This window comes from Thermobia domestica, chromosome 10, assembly GCF_964235325.1.
Source record: "Thermobia domestica chromosome 10, izTheDome1.hap1.1, whole genome shotgun sequence".
In the NCBI taxonomy this organism is placed as follows: Eukaryota; Metazoa; Arthropoda; class Insecta; order Zygentoma; family Lepismatidae; genus Thermobia; species Thermobia domestica.
The window spans coordinates 173,035,188-173,052,311 of NC_137463.1; positions in this window are offsets into that span (position 1 = coordinate 173,035,188).

Sequence of the window (17,124 nt, forward strand, 5' to 3'; positions counted from 1 at the left end):
GAACGCGCGCTGGCTTTTTACTTCAATTTAAAGTTAAAACGTCTCGCAAGTGTAGCTTGGGTTGCCTGCACTATGGCTTTCGTTAAATAAAAATAAGCTTTTGTGTATAAACGAGAGCGAAATAAAATCAAACAAAAGCGACAGGCAAGCATGAGCAAACAAGCATGCTGTCTGAATAGTAATATACTCGTTGCTATGTCCAACAGCAATGGGCACGAGGATGAGAAGGTGTGAAAAACAAAATGTCCGAAATGGCTGAGAACAGCATTCAACTCATTGATTTTAGGGTTGCTAAACTGACTGGTAACAACTCCGATGACATTTAAATCCAAGTTCAGTGAAGAACGTGCAGGTTATCTGGCCCAGGAATTGAAGGAGCAATATCAAAAGCATTGCTTGTTGTTTTATATCCTATTGTCTTTTTTTATTTTATTTTCAGTTATCATGCATGTGCATTATTCTTCCTCTTCATATACTCTTCATACATACCAGCAAACAAATGAAAATTTCAAAGAGGATGAAGGATTCGCAGGAGACTTAAGCACCCTGTCGATTATTTCTATATGATAAGTGTCCATTGAGAAATAACTGGTTTTGATAACAAGGGAAGTATGAATGAGCTCATATCGAAACCTACCGTAAAATTTCACTCAGAGAAAGGAAGTCCCACAAAGTTAAGGTGAACCTTGAGAGCAGCGATCTTGAATTCAGGTCAAGTTTTGTAAACAGGAATAGGGCAATATGATCCATGATTTTGGGCTAGAATTTAAGCAGAAAAACAATGGTAGCAATAGTTTTAAGATACGTGCATTTGGCAAAAAGTTACAGGCAAATTTATTGTGTATGTTTCCATGTGAACAACTCCCGAATGAAGCAGCTGCCCAACAATTTGTAAAATACAAAAATATAGGAAACACCCTCTATATTTTCCCAATTTGTTCCAAATGTTGTTGAGCAAAGCTGCACACTTGTAGGAGATTATATTGCAAATTTGGTCCAAAGTGGCTGAATAGGAGATAGACCAGATAATACGAAAATGTAGCCAAAATCGCTGATAACAAAATCGTTATATTAAATGCTGTATGTGCAATTTTCATCTGATCTGTATCATTTCTGCTTTTATTTCATCCCTCATTGAAATATATTGTGGAACTATCAAGTAGGAGTTACATTTCAACAGCGACAACTTATTTTTGGACAGCTTCTTCATTCGGGAGTTGTGCACATGGAAACATACACAATAAATATGCCTGTAACTTTTTATCAAATGCATTAACTTTTTTATCTTAAAACTATTGCTACCATTGTTTTTCTGCTTAAATTCTAGCCCAAAATCATGTATCATATTGCCCTATTCCTATTTACAAAACTTGACCTGAATTCAAGATGGCGGATTTCAAGATGGCTGCTGTCAAGGTTCACCTTACCGTACGACTTCCCATTAGGTATAGTATGTACCCACATTGTTGTTATTGACTTTTTATTATTAACAGGCCGTTTACAAAGGGTGGTACTGAACGTATTGTGCAATTGTCGACATGGATACGCGACATTTCAATCTGCCATTTTGGTTATTTCCACTTCGAAAACGCAGCTGCTTTTTTGTGTGTGGTCTTTCTGTGGGACTTCCTTCCTCTGAGTGAAATTTTACGGTAGGTTTCGATATGAGCTCATTCATACTTCCCTTGTAAGAAGGAACCAAAAAGGTTGCATTTTCTTCTTTAGGATTAAAAACATTAATATTAATTGTTCGTACTATTAATTATTTCTATACAATTCTCTCTTAATGCTTTAAATGAGGTTTTTTTTTTCTTTTAACAGTTATATGTAGGAATATAATAGAACATATTCGAAAGAATACGCCATATACCATGTAGGAATATAATAGAACATATTCGGAAGTATACGCCATATACCCATCTAATATCTATAGTCCTGCCTATATTCACATCAAATTTAAGAAAAACGAATTTATAATTTTTATACACTATATTTTTGAAAATGGTCAATTCTTTATCTATCAAAATTCTAGCATCATATCAATGGCTATACGTTAGTTTATGACAATGTTTTTTTTTTTTTTTTTTAAGTTACAGTATATTTTGTGCGTTATTCTCTTACCTTTGTTTTAGAGAGTTTACATTCTGGGTTTTAGAGAGTTTACATCGACGTAGACCCGTGTTCGACTCCCAAGTGGAGCTCATGTGGTAGAAATCCTACGTTAGGCTGTAGGTCCACATCTTCTATAAGTTGTTTGGATGGCAAATGGCGAAATTCCAAAATTGAGAATGTCCAGGAAAGAACAAATCATATTTCTATTGTATTATGTTGACAACCAATGCTTAACTGTATACTTTCTGATCTTATGATTTACTGTTTACAATAATCTTTTAACAAAGATGACCATGTAAAAAAGTAAATGAAGACATTAGTCCATTTTTCCATTTATTTTGGATTTAAGCCACTTGATATCCAAGCAGTCTATATAGACTTAGTGCTGAACGAATACTAAACTCCAAATAAACCAATTGGGTGAAAAGAGGGAGGGTACACTTCTTGATGTGAAAGTGTACACTAGGGTGAGGACTTTTTGATTTTCTTCTCAAAAATTATTTCCTGTAGCACGAATGAATGAACTTCTGTCTATTCATGAATAAAATGACGTTTATTCCATTGACATAGTGAAAAAGGTCACGCACAAACCACTTTGCAATGTTATGTTGACCATTTAGCATTATTATTATTATTATTATTATTATTATTATTATTATTATTATTATTATTATTATTATTATTATTGATTACAAGCTGACCCTTTCTATCAATCTGGTGACGAAGCGAGTTTAATAGGTACCAGAAGTGGAGGTTAAATGGAGATATATCCAGAGTTTATTATTATAATTGAGCATATAATATTTTATTAGTGCCTGCCTTTTTTATTTTGTGTAATTGTTATTTGCTTGTTTTTAAATAACAATATGAAAACTCAGTAACAATTTCTTTAATTTGTTACGTATTTAATATATACGTCAATGCCTTTTCTATTTGAATTCCTGAGTAGAAGACAACATGTAGTTCAAGAAGAGCTTTTTCTTTTTTTTTAACACGGAGAACAACAAGTAAACCTGGACAAAACTCACTCCAGTTTCAAGTGCCATCAAGAAGAGGCAACGCGGCAAGTTATGAAGCTTCCTTGAGTGAACGGAGTCGCATATCCCTGAAAAACCACATCATTGGGCGCTTCAAATTTCTTGAACCGAAGAACGGTGTGAGAGCATCGGTATAATTGCTGTGGAACTTACAGGCCTATGGAACAAAACATTGAACTTCCTGCATGTACCTGATCAAGCAATTTGTGCAAAATTAGCAAATCTTCTGAAAGACTATGAGCGATGCAGAAAAAAAAAAAAAACTTCTATTCATTGAATGAACTGTTTGACTTGACCAAAGTGAAAGGCGAATGGATGTGCGAAGAGGATAAGAACCTCTACAAATTGCCAATTGAAAGTAAGGGTCAGGTTGGTTATTCCACTGGGAAACTTGTTATTGCAAAGACCATCCATTCATCCAAGCGAAGGAAGGCAATGGGAGTGACTGTGTCGACACTTACCAGTCAACAACACCTTATTGTTCCCCAAGTAGCACGAACTCATCCGACAACAGCAAAGAGAGCCCTTGGGAGAATGCGAATTCAGCATCAACGAGCAGAAAGAAGCGTAACTCAACAGGCATTTGCAAGACGCCTTGTTAGAAGCTCAAAGCTGTCGTCTCATGGAGCAGTAAAAGTCTGCCGCCGGCTTCCTGGTGAGGGCATTGAAATCCCAACCCCATGTTAGTCAGCAATCCACAAGGCTATCTACACGAGAGCTGCTCAGGTGAGGAAACACTTGGTGAGCACGCTTCATCTGGAGAAGTGGAGCACACACTTTGACGGGAAACGCATTGATGGCTCTGAATATCTGGCCGTGGTCCTCAAGAATGAAGCAAAAGAATTAAGTTGAGGCGCTCAAATTGAAAGATGGAAAAGCTCAAAGAATCGCATAAGGACTCTAGGGTGTGTTGGAAGAGTCCAACCTGTGGAGTTTAATGGCTATGATTGCTGCCAACACAACAAGTATGAATACCGGGAAGAAAAGCAAATTTTTGCACTGAAAAGTCACCCGAAACCCAAGTTCTTCAGTTGCGAGCACCTTGTGCTGGGTTGCGTTCTTCGCGTTGTCATGGATGATGAGCTACATGGGTCGACCAAATCACTAAACATCGAGTACTTTTGTGTATATGATTTGATGAGCAAATATGATAAATTGAAAGCAACCTTCAGCAATGGTAAAACTGAGACTAAGGAACATGAAGCTGGAGAAACGACGAAGTTTTTCTATTACCTCGCTCGCGTCTTCCGTCACTTCACTGAGAGGAGTGACATCCATTTCGTGAAGTTTCAACAGATCCCAAACATAGCAATGCACGCTGGAACTCTCGTGACATTCTAGCCCTTCTTGCGTTTATTCTGATACCGGAAACCCGGAACAGGCTGCGTAAAATCTGTTCATTCATTCCTACTTATGGACTGATTATTGGTTCAGCATTCGATTTTTTCATGCTGAAGATGTTAATGAACTATCTGCAGCTCTGAGCGACTACCTAACAGGTCTCAAATGCTTGGAAACCCACCTGAAAAATGAATATCCAATTAACAATGCTGTGAGCGTGCGATCAAAGTTTTTTAAGATTTGCATGACTCCTGCCGCAAGAAGGGCAACCTCCCACTCAGATTCATCCTGTCTACTGACATTATAGTAAATAATTGACTTTCTTGTATGTTTGATGACTCTATATAATATTATTTATATGTGATTCTAAAGCTTATGATCAATTTTATATCTGTCTAAATAGACCCAAAAATTGGCAAAAAAAAAAAAAAAGCTGATAAATAACACTTTTAAAATTATTTTGTGCGTGGGGTTTTTTCATCATACCGTCTTGAAAGTGACATTTTCTCTAGCCTTGAATGAAACCTCATCAAATTACGATACAGGGAAAAGAGGTTGCATAAATGTCATTACCCTAGTGTACACTGCTAAGTCTAAAGAACTGAATCTAGATCCTTGTATCCCTCTGATCTGTGCTTACAGGGAAAAATATTTTCCCACAATTCTGACAGAGTATCATGCATAGTCTTATAAAAGGAATAGATTCGTGTCATGGCTTGAGAGGTGGTAACACCTCTCATCCTATACTTTTCCACCTTTAATACTTTACTATATTAAAACGCTATACGCTTAACACACTTAATAACTGTCCAACTGTTTTCCTTACTTGGGGCAAGAAATTGAAAAAGAGAAATGTTTTTAAAGTAAAAGAAAAAATCTCCGTTTTATTTGATAAAATGTTATGTTTCATGTATCTATATGAACTTAAGAAAATTATAATTACTCGTACATCATAGGTACGTAATATAGGAAATTAAATAATATATATTAAGCAAAATCACAAGTCTTTCTCGTTTTGTCTCTAATATGCGCGTGGTCCTGGGTGCGATTTTCGGTGGGAAAGCACAAAGATTTAATTTCACAATCAGTTACTTTCATCAGCCAGCCATCTTCTCTAGTCTACAGGGCATAACCGTGAGGCATTAAACTAAAAGATTTAAAAGATTCCATTTCATTTCCTTCCATTTTTTCTCTAAATTATATTGTTGATTAGAAAACAATACTGAATGTTGATTATAAAAAAAAAACTACTTATTCAACGTTTCGATCAGTTATTCAGTAGTTCATTGTATGAGAAAATAAAGGGTCTCTAAATTATATTTATATTTAGGTATTTTAGCACTATAAAACTTGTCAGTTACAGTTGGTAATGAAAGTTAGCGTTTCTTGCTATCTCTTAAGTACATGTAAAGGAAAAAAATAGACTTTGACCATAGAGTTATAAAATAACCACTAGAGCCACAATTTGCGCATCAAACGCGTTGTTCTTCCAACCACACTGGTGTATAGCAAAAGTGAGCTTACGTGGTATTAGTGTCTTAAGAATAACGTATGGAGAGAGATAAATCTCAGTTTCTTGTGCGGCTTACCGCTGCATAGAGAAAAATTTAAAAGAGAATATTGTACACCGTTTCACGTTTAAGTTACACATTATCTTGAGATATCAGAAAATTACTTATCTGGAAAAATGTTTTAATGTGTCGAGCGACCTTGTTCAATTGCCTTAAAAGCTAAAATTCGTATTATTTTGATCATAAATGACGGAAGGTTTATAATTCTCTAGAAAACTTCAAAGCAATTGATAACTTATCTACTGAAGATTAATGAGAGTCGGGGTCTTCGGAGAGAGTGAATCCTGAGGGCTTGGACCTCTGAAATCCCGACTTTTCTGTAAATTTAATCCAATATCAGGGGTAAGTTTGCGAATTTAGAATTTATACCCCTCGAAAAGCTTCAGACCTCCCACACTATATGTTTGGTAAGTCCTGGTGACAGTAGCCATACTAAGCTGACAGGAAATCTAAGAAAAGCCATAGGTTGAATGCATGGTTGCAGAAAGGAATAAATATGAATAATAGCCCAACGAGCATTGTTTATTATTAATTAACATAAAGCATGTAATGCATTTTTTTCATATTCACATATTACAACTGAAACCATAATATGATCTATCAATGTGCTACAGTTTAATATTTCCTGTCATTTTCTATTTTACTCCAGTTGATTTAAATAAAATTATACGTAGGTAAAAGTATGTCTATGCATTAATCAATGCTGGATTAAATAATACGCACTGAACATATGCATCAAACAGCGTCTTCGTTATATGCATTTTCATTTGATTAATTGATTGAACTTCAACTTTTTTCAGCTCCGAGGCTACATGAGATGCGACCACTTGCTACTTGGGTTTGTAAAGGAGGCAAGCATTCCACCATGGATAGGGTTGCCGTATTTCAAAAATGAAAATCCGTGACTCTTCAAAATTACGAGAATCTATGAAATGCTTAAAATGAAAAGAAGTGTTTTATACTAATTTACTTTCTTCCATTAATTAGATAGAGTTCTTCAAGTATTACGTAACCAAATTTTTAGTCATTTTAGTAGACCTTCCCCTCTCTAATTAAGCAAACGTAAGCAGATGATTTACTTCTTCCCATCTGGTAAGCATTTTCTTTTCTTTTCTTTTTCTTTTTCCTTTTTTTTAAATTTCTCAGGATCTGTTATGTTTCGTAGCATTTAGAGTTGGTCTTAGCTCATTTCAGGTATGATGTTTCCTTTCACACGTTTTGTCCGCTTTATTAATTAAAACAATACATTTTTCTTCTTGAGTGGTCAGCGGAACGATCAGAGATTATATTGATTAAAATATTTCAGAAGCAAGATACAGATTGAAACAGATTACTAAAGGTAACAATAAGATGGAGCAGTAAAACTTTTTGTCCCTGGCCCAATGAAACGAATGTTTTTTTTTCATTGTTAAAGTAGTTAAATCGTGAACCTAATTAAACAAATATTTTATATATTCAAGATTGTTTTCAACTTTTGAATTGACACACTCAGCAGTTGTAAACATTCTCTTCCTTTCTTCGCTGAAATCTGGGACATTTAAGCGTCCCGAGAAATATTTTCGAGACGCCGGGACGAAAATCTCGATTCCGTGACGGTCCTGGATTTTCCGAGACGAATGGTAACCCAAACCATGGATCAAAGTCGTAATAAAACGTAGAACTCCTTTGTGGTTATATGGTTATCATATGCGTTTTTGGCGCGGAAGACCCAAGTTTGATTCCTGGTAAGAGTTCATGTGGTTCGGATCCCACTTTAAGCTGTAGGTCCACGTCTTATATAGCTATATTATTGATGCAGATACTAAGCTCAAATCCAATCGTACCCAAATGCCTTAGCCACTTAGCCCCAAAGTTGAATATATCCAAGTGCCATGAGTGCTTTAATGCATTGTTGTATCTTGTCTAACGTTTTCATTGTATTAATTCTTGATTTTACTAAAGTAGTATGTCATTGGAGTCAAAAATGTATTTGTAGATTGGTTGGAGTCTCTTAACAACAATGATCTACCTTGGTAGACATAAATTTCTTTGAAGTAAAATGTTACCTTGGAACCTAATGTATATACAATTACGAATCACTCATTTATTTAAAGTATAACGTGTAAAGGAATGATCCTAAACAGTGATTATTTCAGTGGATGATCCGGGGGAAATTTTTGGCCCCAGAGCAGAGAAATTTCCTAGGACATTTCTCAGTTCAGACTCAACCTAGGTCACCAGTATTTTCGCAGTAGTAGTTTCGCCCACTTTATTTCGAGTTCCCCTGCGGTTGAAACCTTCTGAAATCATCACTGATTCTATGCGCTAAAGAAAGAAAACAATTATCATAATTCTCATCCGATCAAGAATTTGAAAGCAAAAGTTCTAATTAATATCCCATATTTGTACTCTAAATGTCCATGCACTTAATAGTTAGTTTATCGAATACCATGTATTCACTAATCAAACTTGTAGTTAAGAACCATTCACATTTCCTAAGCAAACTTGTCATTCATCCCTCCCATCAATCATACCAGGAGCTTCCATCCCAACTTCATTTTCTGACGACAGCCTAAATGCTAAAATACTGATTTAATTTGGTTATCATACATCACAGCAATTTTCCTCGGTATTCGTTATAATGAAATTACTTGTAAGAATACCAAAATTTTTGTGTTCTTGCACTAATTTCAATGACGTAATTCATTTTCTAAACAAAATATAATTACCATTTAGGAGCGAAAACATTGCTAATTTGTAGAGTTATTTTGGGAACTATACTGTTGTCGTACCTTGGCACCTTTACCTACCTTTTGGTGTACCTTTTGGTGTATCATTTTTCTTATTTCATTTTGTTTTCTTTCTTTCTTTTCTTTTCCTGTTGATAAATGGTATTACATTACATGTCAATGAGTCCACTAATGTCAATGATAGAGATATTGAAAATGTAATAACCTTATAAAAGATAATGAAAGGTCGAATCTCAGAGCAACAACCGGACTATGAAAAAGCAATGACATTAGATCTGCGTATGGTTAGGATTATTGACCGTCGCATGCAAAAACATGGTGAAGTACTCAAGATAAAGGTACAATGTTCTTTAATTTCTTTGTTGAAGTAATACAAAAACGAAGGTAATGACTTGTATCAAAATCATGTGATGTACAAACGCTGGACTCTCACATGAGGTTTACGTCAATGATATCCGCTTTGAAAAGTATAAAACCTCCAGAAGGGGCTCCTTTAGTCACCCTTCTCTTCACCGGAGTCTCGGCTCGTCGTTTTCGTAATTTTACTTGAAGAGGTCCGATCTGCCACCTGTGGTTGTGTCGTACAACACAAGTCTTGTCTATTTGGGCTTAGTCTGCCAAAAGTTATATCACTTTCGTAAATCCTCTTAGTGAGAAGTCTACGTTTAATAAGTCTTCGTTGTACAATTCTACGCTTATAAGTTCTTTGCAATTTTTCTGTGAAATCTCTAATTGGAACTGTAAACCTCTTCAACCAATAAATTGTCATCAATCAATAGTTTGGAATCTACGTTTCATTTCTCTGGACACTGCTGTACTCCAAGCGGGAGTCGAACTAGTGATCATCTGCCGACGCCAACCGAAGGTACGCTGCCCAAGCCGCTCGGGGCGCTACAGTAGAAACGAAACTTTTTGGTGGCAGCGGTGGGATAGTTCCAGTGTTCCAGAATTCCAGAAGTTAAGAGGAAGCAGTAGTGGCAGACCGTACAGTATCTGGACACAACCACTTCTAAGCAAAAGAACACCACCTGTTTGGAGGGAGCTGCCCATCCCTGGATTTGGACTTGTACATTCTAAAGACGAAGATCTTCCTGGTCTAATTGGTGCAATTCCACATTTGGAGGAGGTTCCAAGGTTCCACTCCAGTACGAACCAAGCTGCACTTTCATTTGGCCGAATCACACCGGAGAAATTCAGCAGATCCCAGAAAGGAGCACATTCGGATTCCCGCCTTAGGAAACACAACACCATCGAAGAGGATCGCATCCTGTGATATAGGCAACCAGAAATTCATCTCCAAGGATACTCCGCATCAAGAATAATTGTAAGTTGTAAATTTTTCTCTGTTGTTTCTCAATCAATTCATTATTTCTTTTCAATTTTACATTCTTTAACAAAATTTAAAATATTTTGTAACAAGGTGTAAAAGTTTTGCTTAGAGGTTTCCATTTACTTCTAATTTAAGTTAAACAAAACAAAAATGGCTGAAGCTAGGGACAGTGATAGTGAACCTGAGACCACCCAAACTTATTGCTCTATTAGCGAAGCTTTAAAATTAATATCAGAACCATTTACGGAAGACAAACGTAAGCTTAGAGAATTTATTGACAATGTTGACACCGCTTTTCAAGTTGTTGACCCCCAACAGCATAACATTTTATTAAAGTTTGTTAGGGCTAAAATTACAGCTGACGCAAAGTCAAAGCTGCTTGTTAGAAGCTCCACTGAAACGTGGGAGCAGGTTAAAGCAATTCTTGAGGAAAATTATGCCACAAAACGCACTCTAGACTATTGTGCATGCGCCCTTTTTAATGCACGTCAAGGGAAACAAGAGAATATTGTCTCTTGGGGTTCGAGAATCGACTCCCTTCAGTCCGATCTGAAGGAAGCCGCTTGTCGTATTTGTAATGATGAGGAGCTTTGCGGTGCTATGTCATTAATTGAACACCTTTCAAAGGCCAGTTTCATTCAGGGACTAGCCCACGAAAGAATTCAAACTATTGTTAGAAGCAAGGAACCTAGTAATTTAGGTAGAGCAGTAGAAGTGGCATTAGAAGAAGAAAGTAATATTCTCTCTCAGAGGGAGAAAGTGCAAACGAAATTAGATAGAGGCCGGCCACCTCCTAATGATGTAGTTTGCAATTTTTGTAAAAAACGAGGTCATGTAGCCTCGGCCTGTTTCAAGAAGAACAGGGATAGAAAAATTCCTCAAGTAAAATACATTCAAAAGAATAAATTTAGTAGTTTTAAGGAAGACTCCCCGAGGGGTAGTCATCCCGTGCAACACGCCATTGATGAAAGAAAATATGGTAGTGTAGGTAATTCGGGAAATACGAATAGTCGTCCCGTGCAGCACGCCACTGATGAAAGGAAATATCGTGGACGTGTGGGCAATTCGGGAAACGTGTAAATGTTGAGGCAAGAGAAGCAAAAGAATCTTCTCTTGGCCTCTACAGTAATAGCCCGTTAATCTTGAAAAATAACAAGGTCAGTATATACATAAAGGAACTTGGTAAACAAATAATTCTTTTGGCTGATACTGGGTCACAGATATCTGTAATTAGATTAAGCGAGCTGACACCTGACCTCCAGTCTTTAGTTGATAAAGACTCTGCTACAAAAATTCAAGGAATAGATTCTACTCCCATACTTACAAGCGGAAGAGTTAAATTAAGTTTGGAATTAGGCCAAAAAGAGATAATACATGAATTCCATTGCGTTTCAGATAATGTAAATTTAACTTCAGATATTCAAGGGATCATTGGATCAGATTTCTTTATGAAACAAAAATGTGTTTTAGATTTCAGTCAAAACATAACTTTGTTACACATTCCTCCGAGGTGTGAACAAATAGTAGAAGTCCCCACAATAACAGAAAATATAGGAATTCTAAGTCGAAAAATATTGAAAGAAAATGTTATTTTGGGTGATGCAATTACTAAAGGAGAAAACAGTAAATGCATTGGCATTATTCTAAACGCTAACGAATACCCCGTTACAGTAGAATTATCTCCAGTGACTTTAGAACCACTACCGTGTTCAGATGATGCAACTAAAGTGCTGTCAATTCAAACATTAACTCACTCAGTAATTTTTTTAGCAAATTCCGATAGAATTAAGGATCTAACTAACCATTTAAGATTAAAGCATTTAACCCCACATGAAAAAGCTAGCATATTAGAAATCTGCGAGGAATTTAACGATGTTTTCTTCCTCCCTGGAGACAAAATCAAGTGCACTCAGGCAGTTGAACATAAAATTCCTTTTCTCCCCCGGCATGAACATACGGTAGTAAATCGACGAAATTATCGCTTACCTGAAGTATATAGGGAAGAAATAAAAAGGCAAGTAGAACAAATGTTAAAAGATGAAATAATACAACCTTCAGTATCTCCATTCAATTCTCCCCTTGTAATAGTGCCTAAAAAGCTAGATAGTAGTGGTAAACAGAAATATCGAATTTGCCTGGACCTTTCTAGAGTTAATTCTCTTACCGTCGGTAATGCTTACCCGTTACCTAACATCTCTGAAATTTTAGATCAATTAGGAAGAGCCAGATTCTTTACAACGCTAGATCTTTATTCAGGTTATCACGCAGTAAAAGTATGTGAGGAGGATCGTCATAAAACAGCATTCACAGCAAATGACCAACATTGGGAATACATTCGTATGCCCTTCGGTTTAAAGGGGGCTCCTGCAACCTTTGCTCGATTAATGCAAGTAGTTCTTAGTGGAATAATTAGAATAAAATGCTTAGCTTATCTTGATGCTGTGATTATTTACGCACCCACTTTAAAGTCACATAACGAGAGATTAATTGAAGTTCTGAAAAGATTACGTGAGCATAACCTTCAATTGCAACCGGCAAAGTGCGAGTTTTTACGAAAAGAAGTGATTTACCTTGGGCATATTATCTCAGAAACTGGAGTACGCCCTGATCCGCGATTAGTTGAAAAAGTGCTTCATTATCCTGTACCTAAGACTGTTAAACATGTGCGAACCTTTTTAGGACTTGCTAATTATTATAGACGTTTTGTAGAACATTTTAGCGAAATTGCCAAACCCTTGAATAATCTCTTAAAGAAAAACACTCCTTTTAATTGGACAGATACGGAACAACAAGCTTTTGATATTTTGAAACAGAAACTTACAGGGTACCCTGTACTACGTTATCCAGATTATCCCAAACCCTTTATTTTAAGTATAGATGCGTCCCAAGACAGCATTAGGGCTATATTATCACAAGGAGAATTAGGACGAGATTGGCCAATAGCTTATGCGTCGCGCACACTGTCTAAAGCTGAATCTAATTATTCTACAATTGAGAAGGAACTTTTAGCTACAGTTTGGGGTTGTGGTACTTTTAGACCTTACCTATATGGACGTCACTTTACTATTGTGACCGATCACCGCCCACTATGTTATATTTTTAGTGTAAAAGACCCTAGTTCACGTCTTATGCGTTGGAAACTAAAATTAGCTGAATACGATTTTGAAGTAAAATACCGACCCGGTAAAACCCATCAAAATGTTGATACCCTCAGTAGAATACAGGTTATAGAGAAAACTAGTGAGCAGTTAACGGAAGAAAAGAAAAATCAAATTCTGAAGGAATTTCACACTAGCCCCATAGTGGGACATCTTGGAATGAAGGCAACATATGAAAAGATAAAAGAGCATCTTACCCTTAATAATATTCACCTTAATGCGTGGCCAAATATCAAATCAGAGGTAGAAAACTACGTAAAAAATGTGATAGCTGCCAAAGAAACAAAACCCTTACAAAAACAAAAATGCCTCTTGTAATTACCGATACTCCTGAAACAGTATTTGCCAAATGCTCAATGGACGTCGTAGGCCCATTATGCCCTAGTTTGCAAAGGAAATCGCTTTATATTAACCTTTTTAGATTTATTGTCTCGTTACTTAATTGCCATACCTTTACCAAAACAAGATGCAGACACAATTGCTCGCGCTTTTGTGGAGCATATAATTCTAAAGTTTGGATGTCCATCAGTCTTAATTACAGATCAAGGATCAAATTTCCTTAGTCAAATGTTTCGAAAAGTATGTAGGTTATTAAGGATAGAAAAATTACACACTACTAGCTACCACCCAGAAGCGAATCCGGTCGAACGTCAGCATTCAAATGCTCAGAAATTTCGTTTCAGAGCAGCAAACAGACTGAGACCAGTGGATACCTTTCGTACTATTTGCTATAAATACAACAAAACATGCGAGTACTGGTTTCACAAGTTTTGAATTACTTTCCGGACGTCCCCCGAATATTCCTGGTGTCTTACAAAGAGCTCCTACCAGGGGGGCGCGGTGGCTCAGTGGTAGAGCGTTCACCTCCGGTGCTTGGGGTCCCGGGTTCGATCCCAGCCCCCGCCAAGTGAACTTTGTGGTGGACAAACACCGTGCTCGTGGGTTTTCTCGGGGTTCTCCCGTTTCCTCCCACTTTCTTCATTCCACCATTTTCATTCATCTCTCATTATCACCGTCTCCTTTAGCCTCACCGGCATAACCGTGGGACGTAAAACTTAAAAAGAAGAAGAGAAGAAGAAAGAGCTCCTACCGAAGTTAATTATGCTTTAGATGATTATGTTAAAGAGCTTAAACAAAAGCTGCAAACATCATATGCTATAGCCAAAAGAAATCTTGAAAAATCAAAGTTCAAAAACAAAAATAATTATGATAAATCTTTAAATGTACAGACCTTTAAAGAGAACGACCTTGTGTTATTGTTTGACGAAACGGTCAGAAGGGGGCGATCAAAGAAATTAATGGCCCATTGGGTGGGACCATACAAACTGATCAAAGTGGAAGGTGTCAATTGCACATTACAACTTCGAAAGAATAAAACATTAAAAGTGCATGCCAATCGTTTGAAGCATTATTATTAAATGTACTCTCAAGCTTCTGATATATCTAAGCTTACAGTAATACTTTTTTTCTCTCTCTCTTTCTCTTTTTTTCCGCAGATGTTGACTTTGGTTCTGTTATCACTATTATTGTGTACGGTCAGTGCATCCTACACTAAGGCTAGATTGGAAAGATTCCAAGACAGCCCAGGGTTATATTATGAGTTCAAAGGATACACGAAACTATATAATACCGAATGGAGGCTCGTCACATATGTTAATCTAACTAGGTTAGATGAAAATTTTGCTATTATATCTCGTTGCGTACTAGCAACAAGAAATATTTGTAATGATAAGCTAATTCAGTCAAGCAAAACAAATTGTAACACTACATTTCACAACGGCGTGACCTTAAAGATGAAGTCCATTCGAGACACACGTTTACTAATCAATCAAGTAACTGAAAACCTCCAAGATAGAGTAAAACGAGGTCTCTTTGACTTTGTGGGTACCATTCGCAAAACCTTATTTGGTATAATGGACGCTAGTGATGCAGCGTGGTATACTCAGCAAATCAATAAATTGGAGCAAGAACAAAGTGATTTTCTTAAATTAAGCAAAGAACAAATGACGGTTGTAAAAAGTACCTTATTAACATTAAACGGAACCATTTCCACTATTCAAGAGAATGAAAATAATTTAAAAGAAAATTTAGATAAACTAACTTTAGAAATTAACAAAAGAACAAAGCAAATTTCTCAGAATTTCCTTACTTTAGAAATGAGGCTCACCCTAAATGAGCACATTCAAAAAATTGACCGTCTTTTAAAAGATCTACGACAGGACTTTGAATTAATATTGCAAGCCATCATAAACGCTCAAAAGGGTATTCTTCAACCCCATATAATAACTCCTGCTGAGATATTCCGTCAATTTAAGGCGAGTGCCACTAGCTTACCCACTGGACTAAGTTTACCATTTCCGACTAATTTGGCATATGGATACTTACTCCTTAAGGTCATGTCCTTAGATGTCTTTATTCACGATAATATATTGGGTTATGTAATTAGCTTACCTTTAACTGAACATTTGCAATTCGATATGTATCATATCATTCCTTTACCGATTAGAATCCAAAATACTACCAATAAATATATTTATGTACAGCCTACTAAAGAATATCTGTTATTGGATAATACTCAGCAATACTATGCTAAGTTAAGTGAAGTAGAATTTTCAAAGTGTAAAATGTTGCAAAATAATCAATATGTATGTAAACAAAGTTTTCCAATTATGTCAACACATTTACATGAAGAATGTGAAGTAAAATTATTACAGTATACTAGAGAGTTGCCTGAAAATTGTAATAGAAGAATTGTTCACCTTGACCAAACATTGTGGACACAATTAGATAAAAACGAATGGTTATTTATTAGTCCCGATAAAGAGAAAATAACAATTCTATGTCAAAATCAAGAACCTTATGATCTTATTATTACTAATCTAGGTAAGTTAATATTAGAACCAAACTGTAAAGGTTATGGAAAACAAATAATGATTCAAGCACATAGCATTTATGAATCCAATACTACATCGAAAGATTTAATACCTAAATTGAATCTTACGTATGACTGTTGTGATGTTCATGGTCAAACTATAAGTTTGGACGAAATACAATTAAATGTACCAATCAAGCATGTAATTAACAATTTTAATGATTTAAGATATGCTTCTCATAAAATTGATGATATTGAGCAGGCTATAACTGAACAAGAATGGAAACTTGCGTATTCTTCTAAAATGTCTAAAATATCAATTTTTGCTTACATTGTATCTATTATAGTACTTATCATTAAGATATTATGTTGCTGCAAATATTGTAAATGTTACAAGTTGTATAATAGATGGACTAAAGATGACAGTTGTTGTAGAGCATTGTGTTGTTTTAAACCAACAATAATAAATAGAATTCAAACTGACCCACATAAAGCAACTGTAACCCCCATTGCATTTTCTGATCTTAATAAAAGTGAGTCAGAGTTATTAGAGCTAAGGGAAGTTGAAGATTTAACCCCCAATGTTTCCCAGACGAGCCCTCCAACGGGAACAATGTCCAGGTTATCTAGTAGAAAGGCGTTACCTAGAACAAAAAGCCGCTGATCCCTCTTCAGCTCAGCCATTCCTTAGGTAATCTTAACATTTTATTGCATAAAGTAAAAATGGTGTACTTATGTATTTAATTGTGTAACAAACAAAAGGGTTTATGTATTATATAGCATACAAAAAAAGCGTTAATGTAACACTTTTTTAATTATTTTAGGGGGGGAGGTGTCGTTCCTTGGCACCTTTACCTACCTTTTGGTGTATCATTTTTCTTATTTCATTTTGTTTTCTTTCTTTCTTTTCTTTTCCTGTTGATAAATGGTATTACATTACATGTCAATGAGTCCACTAATGTCAATGATAGAGA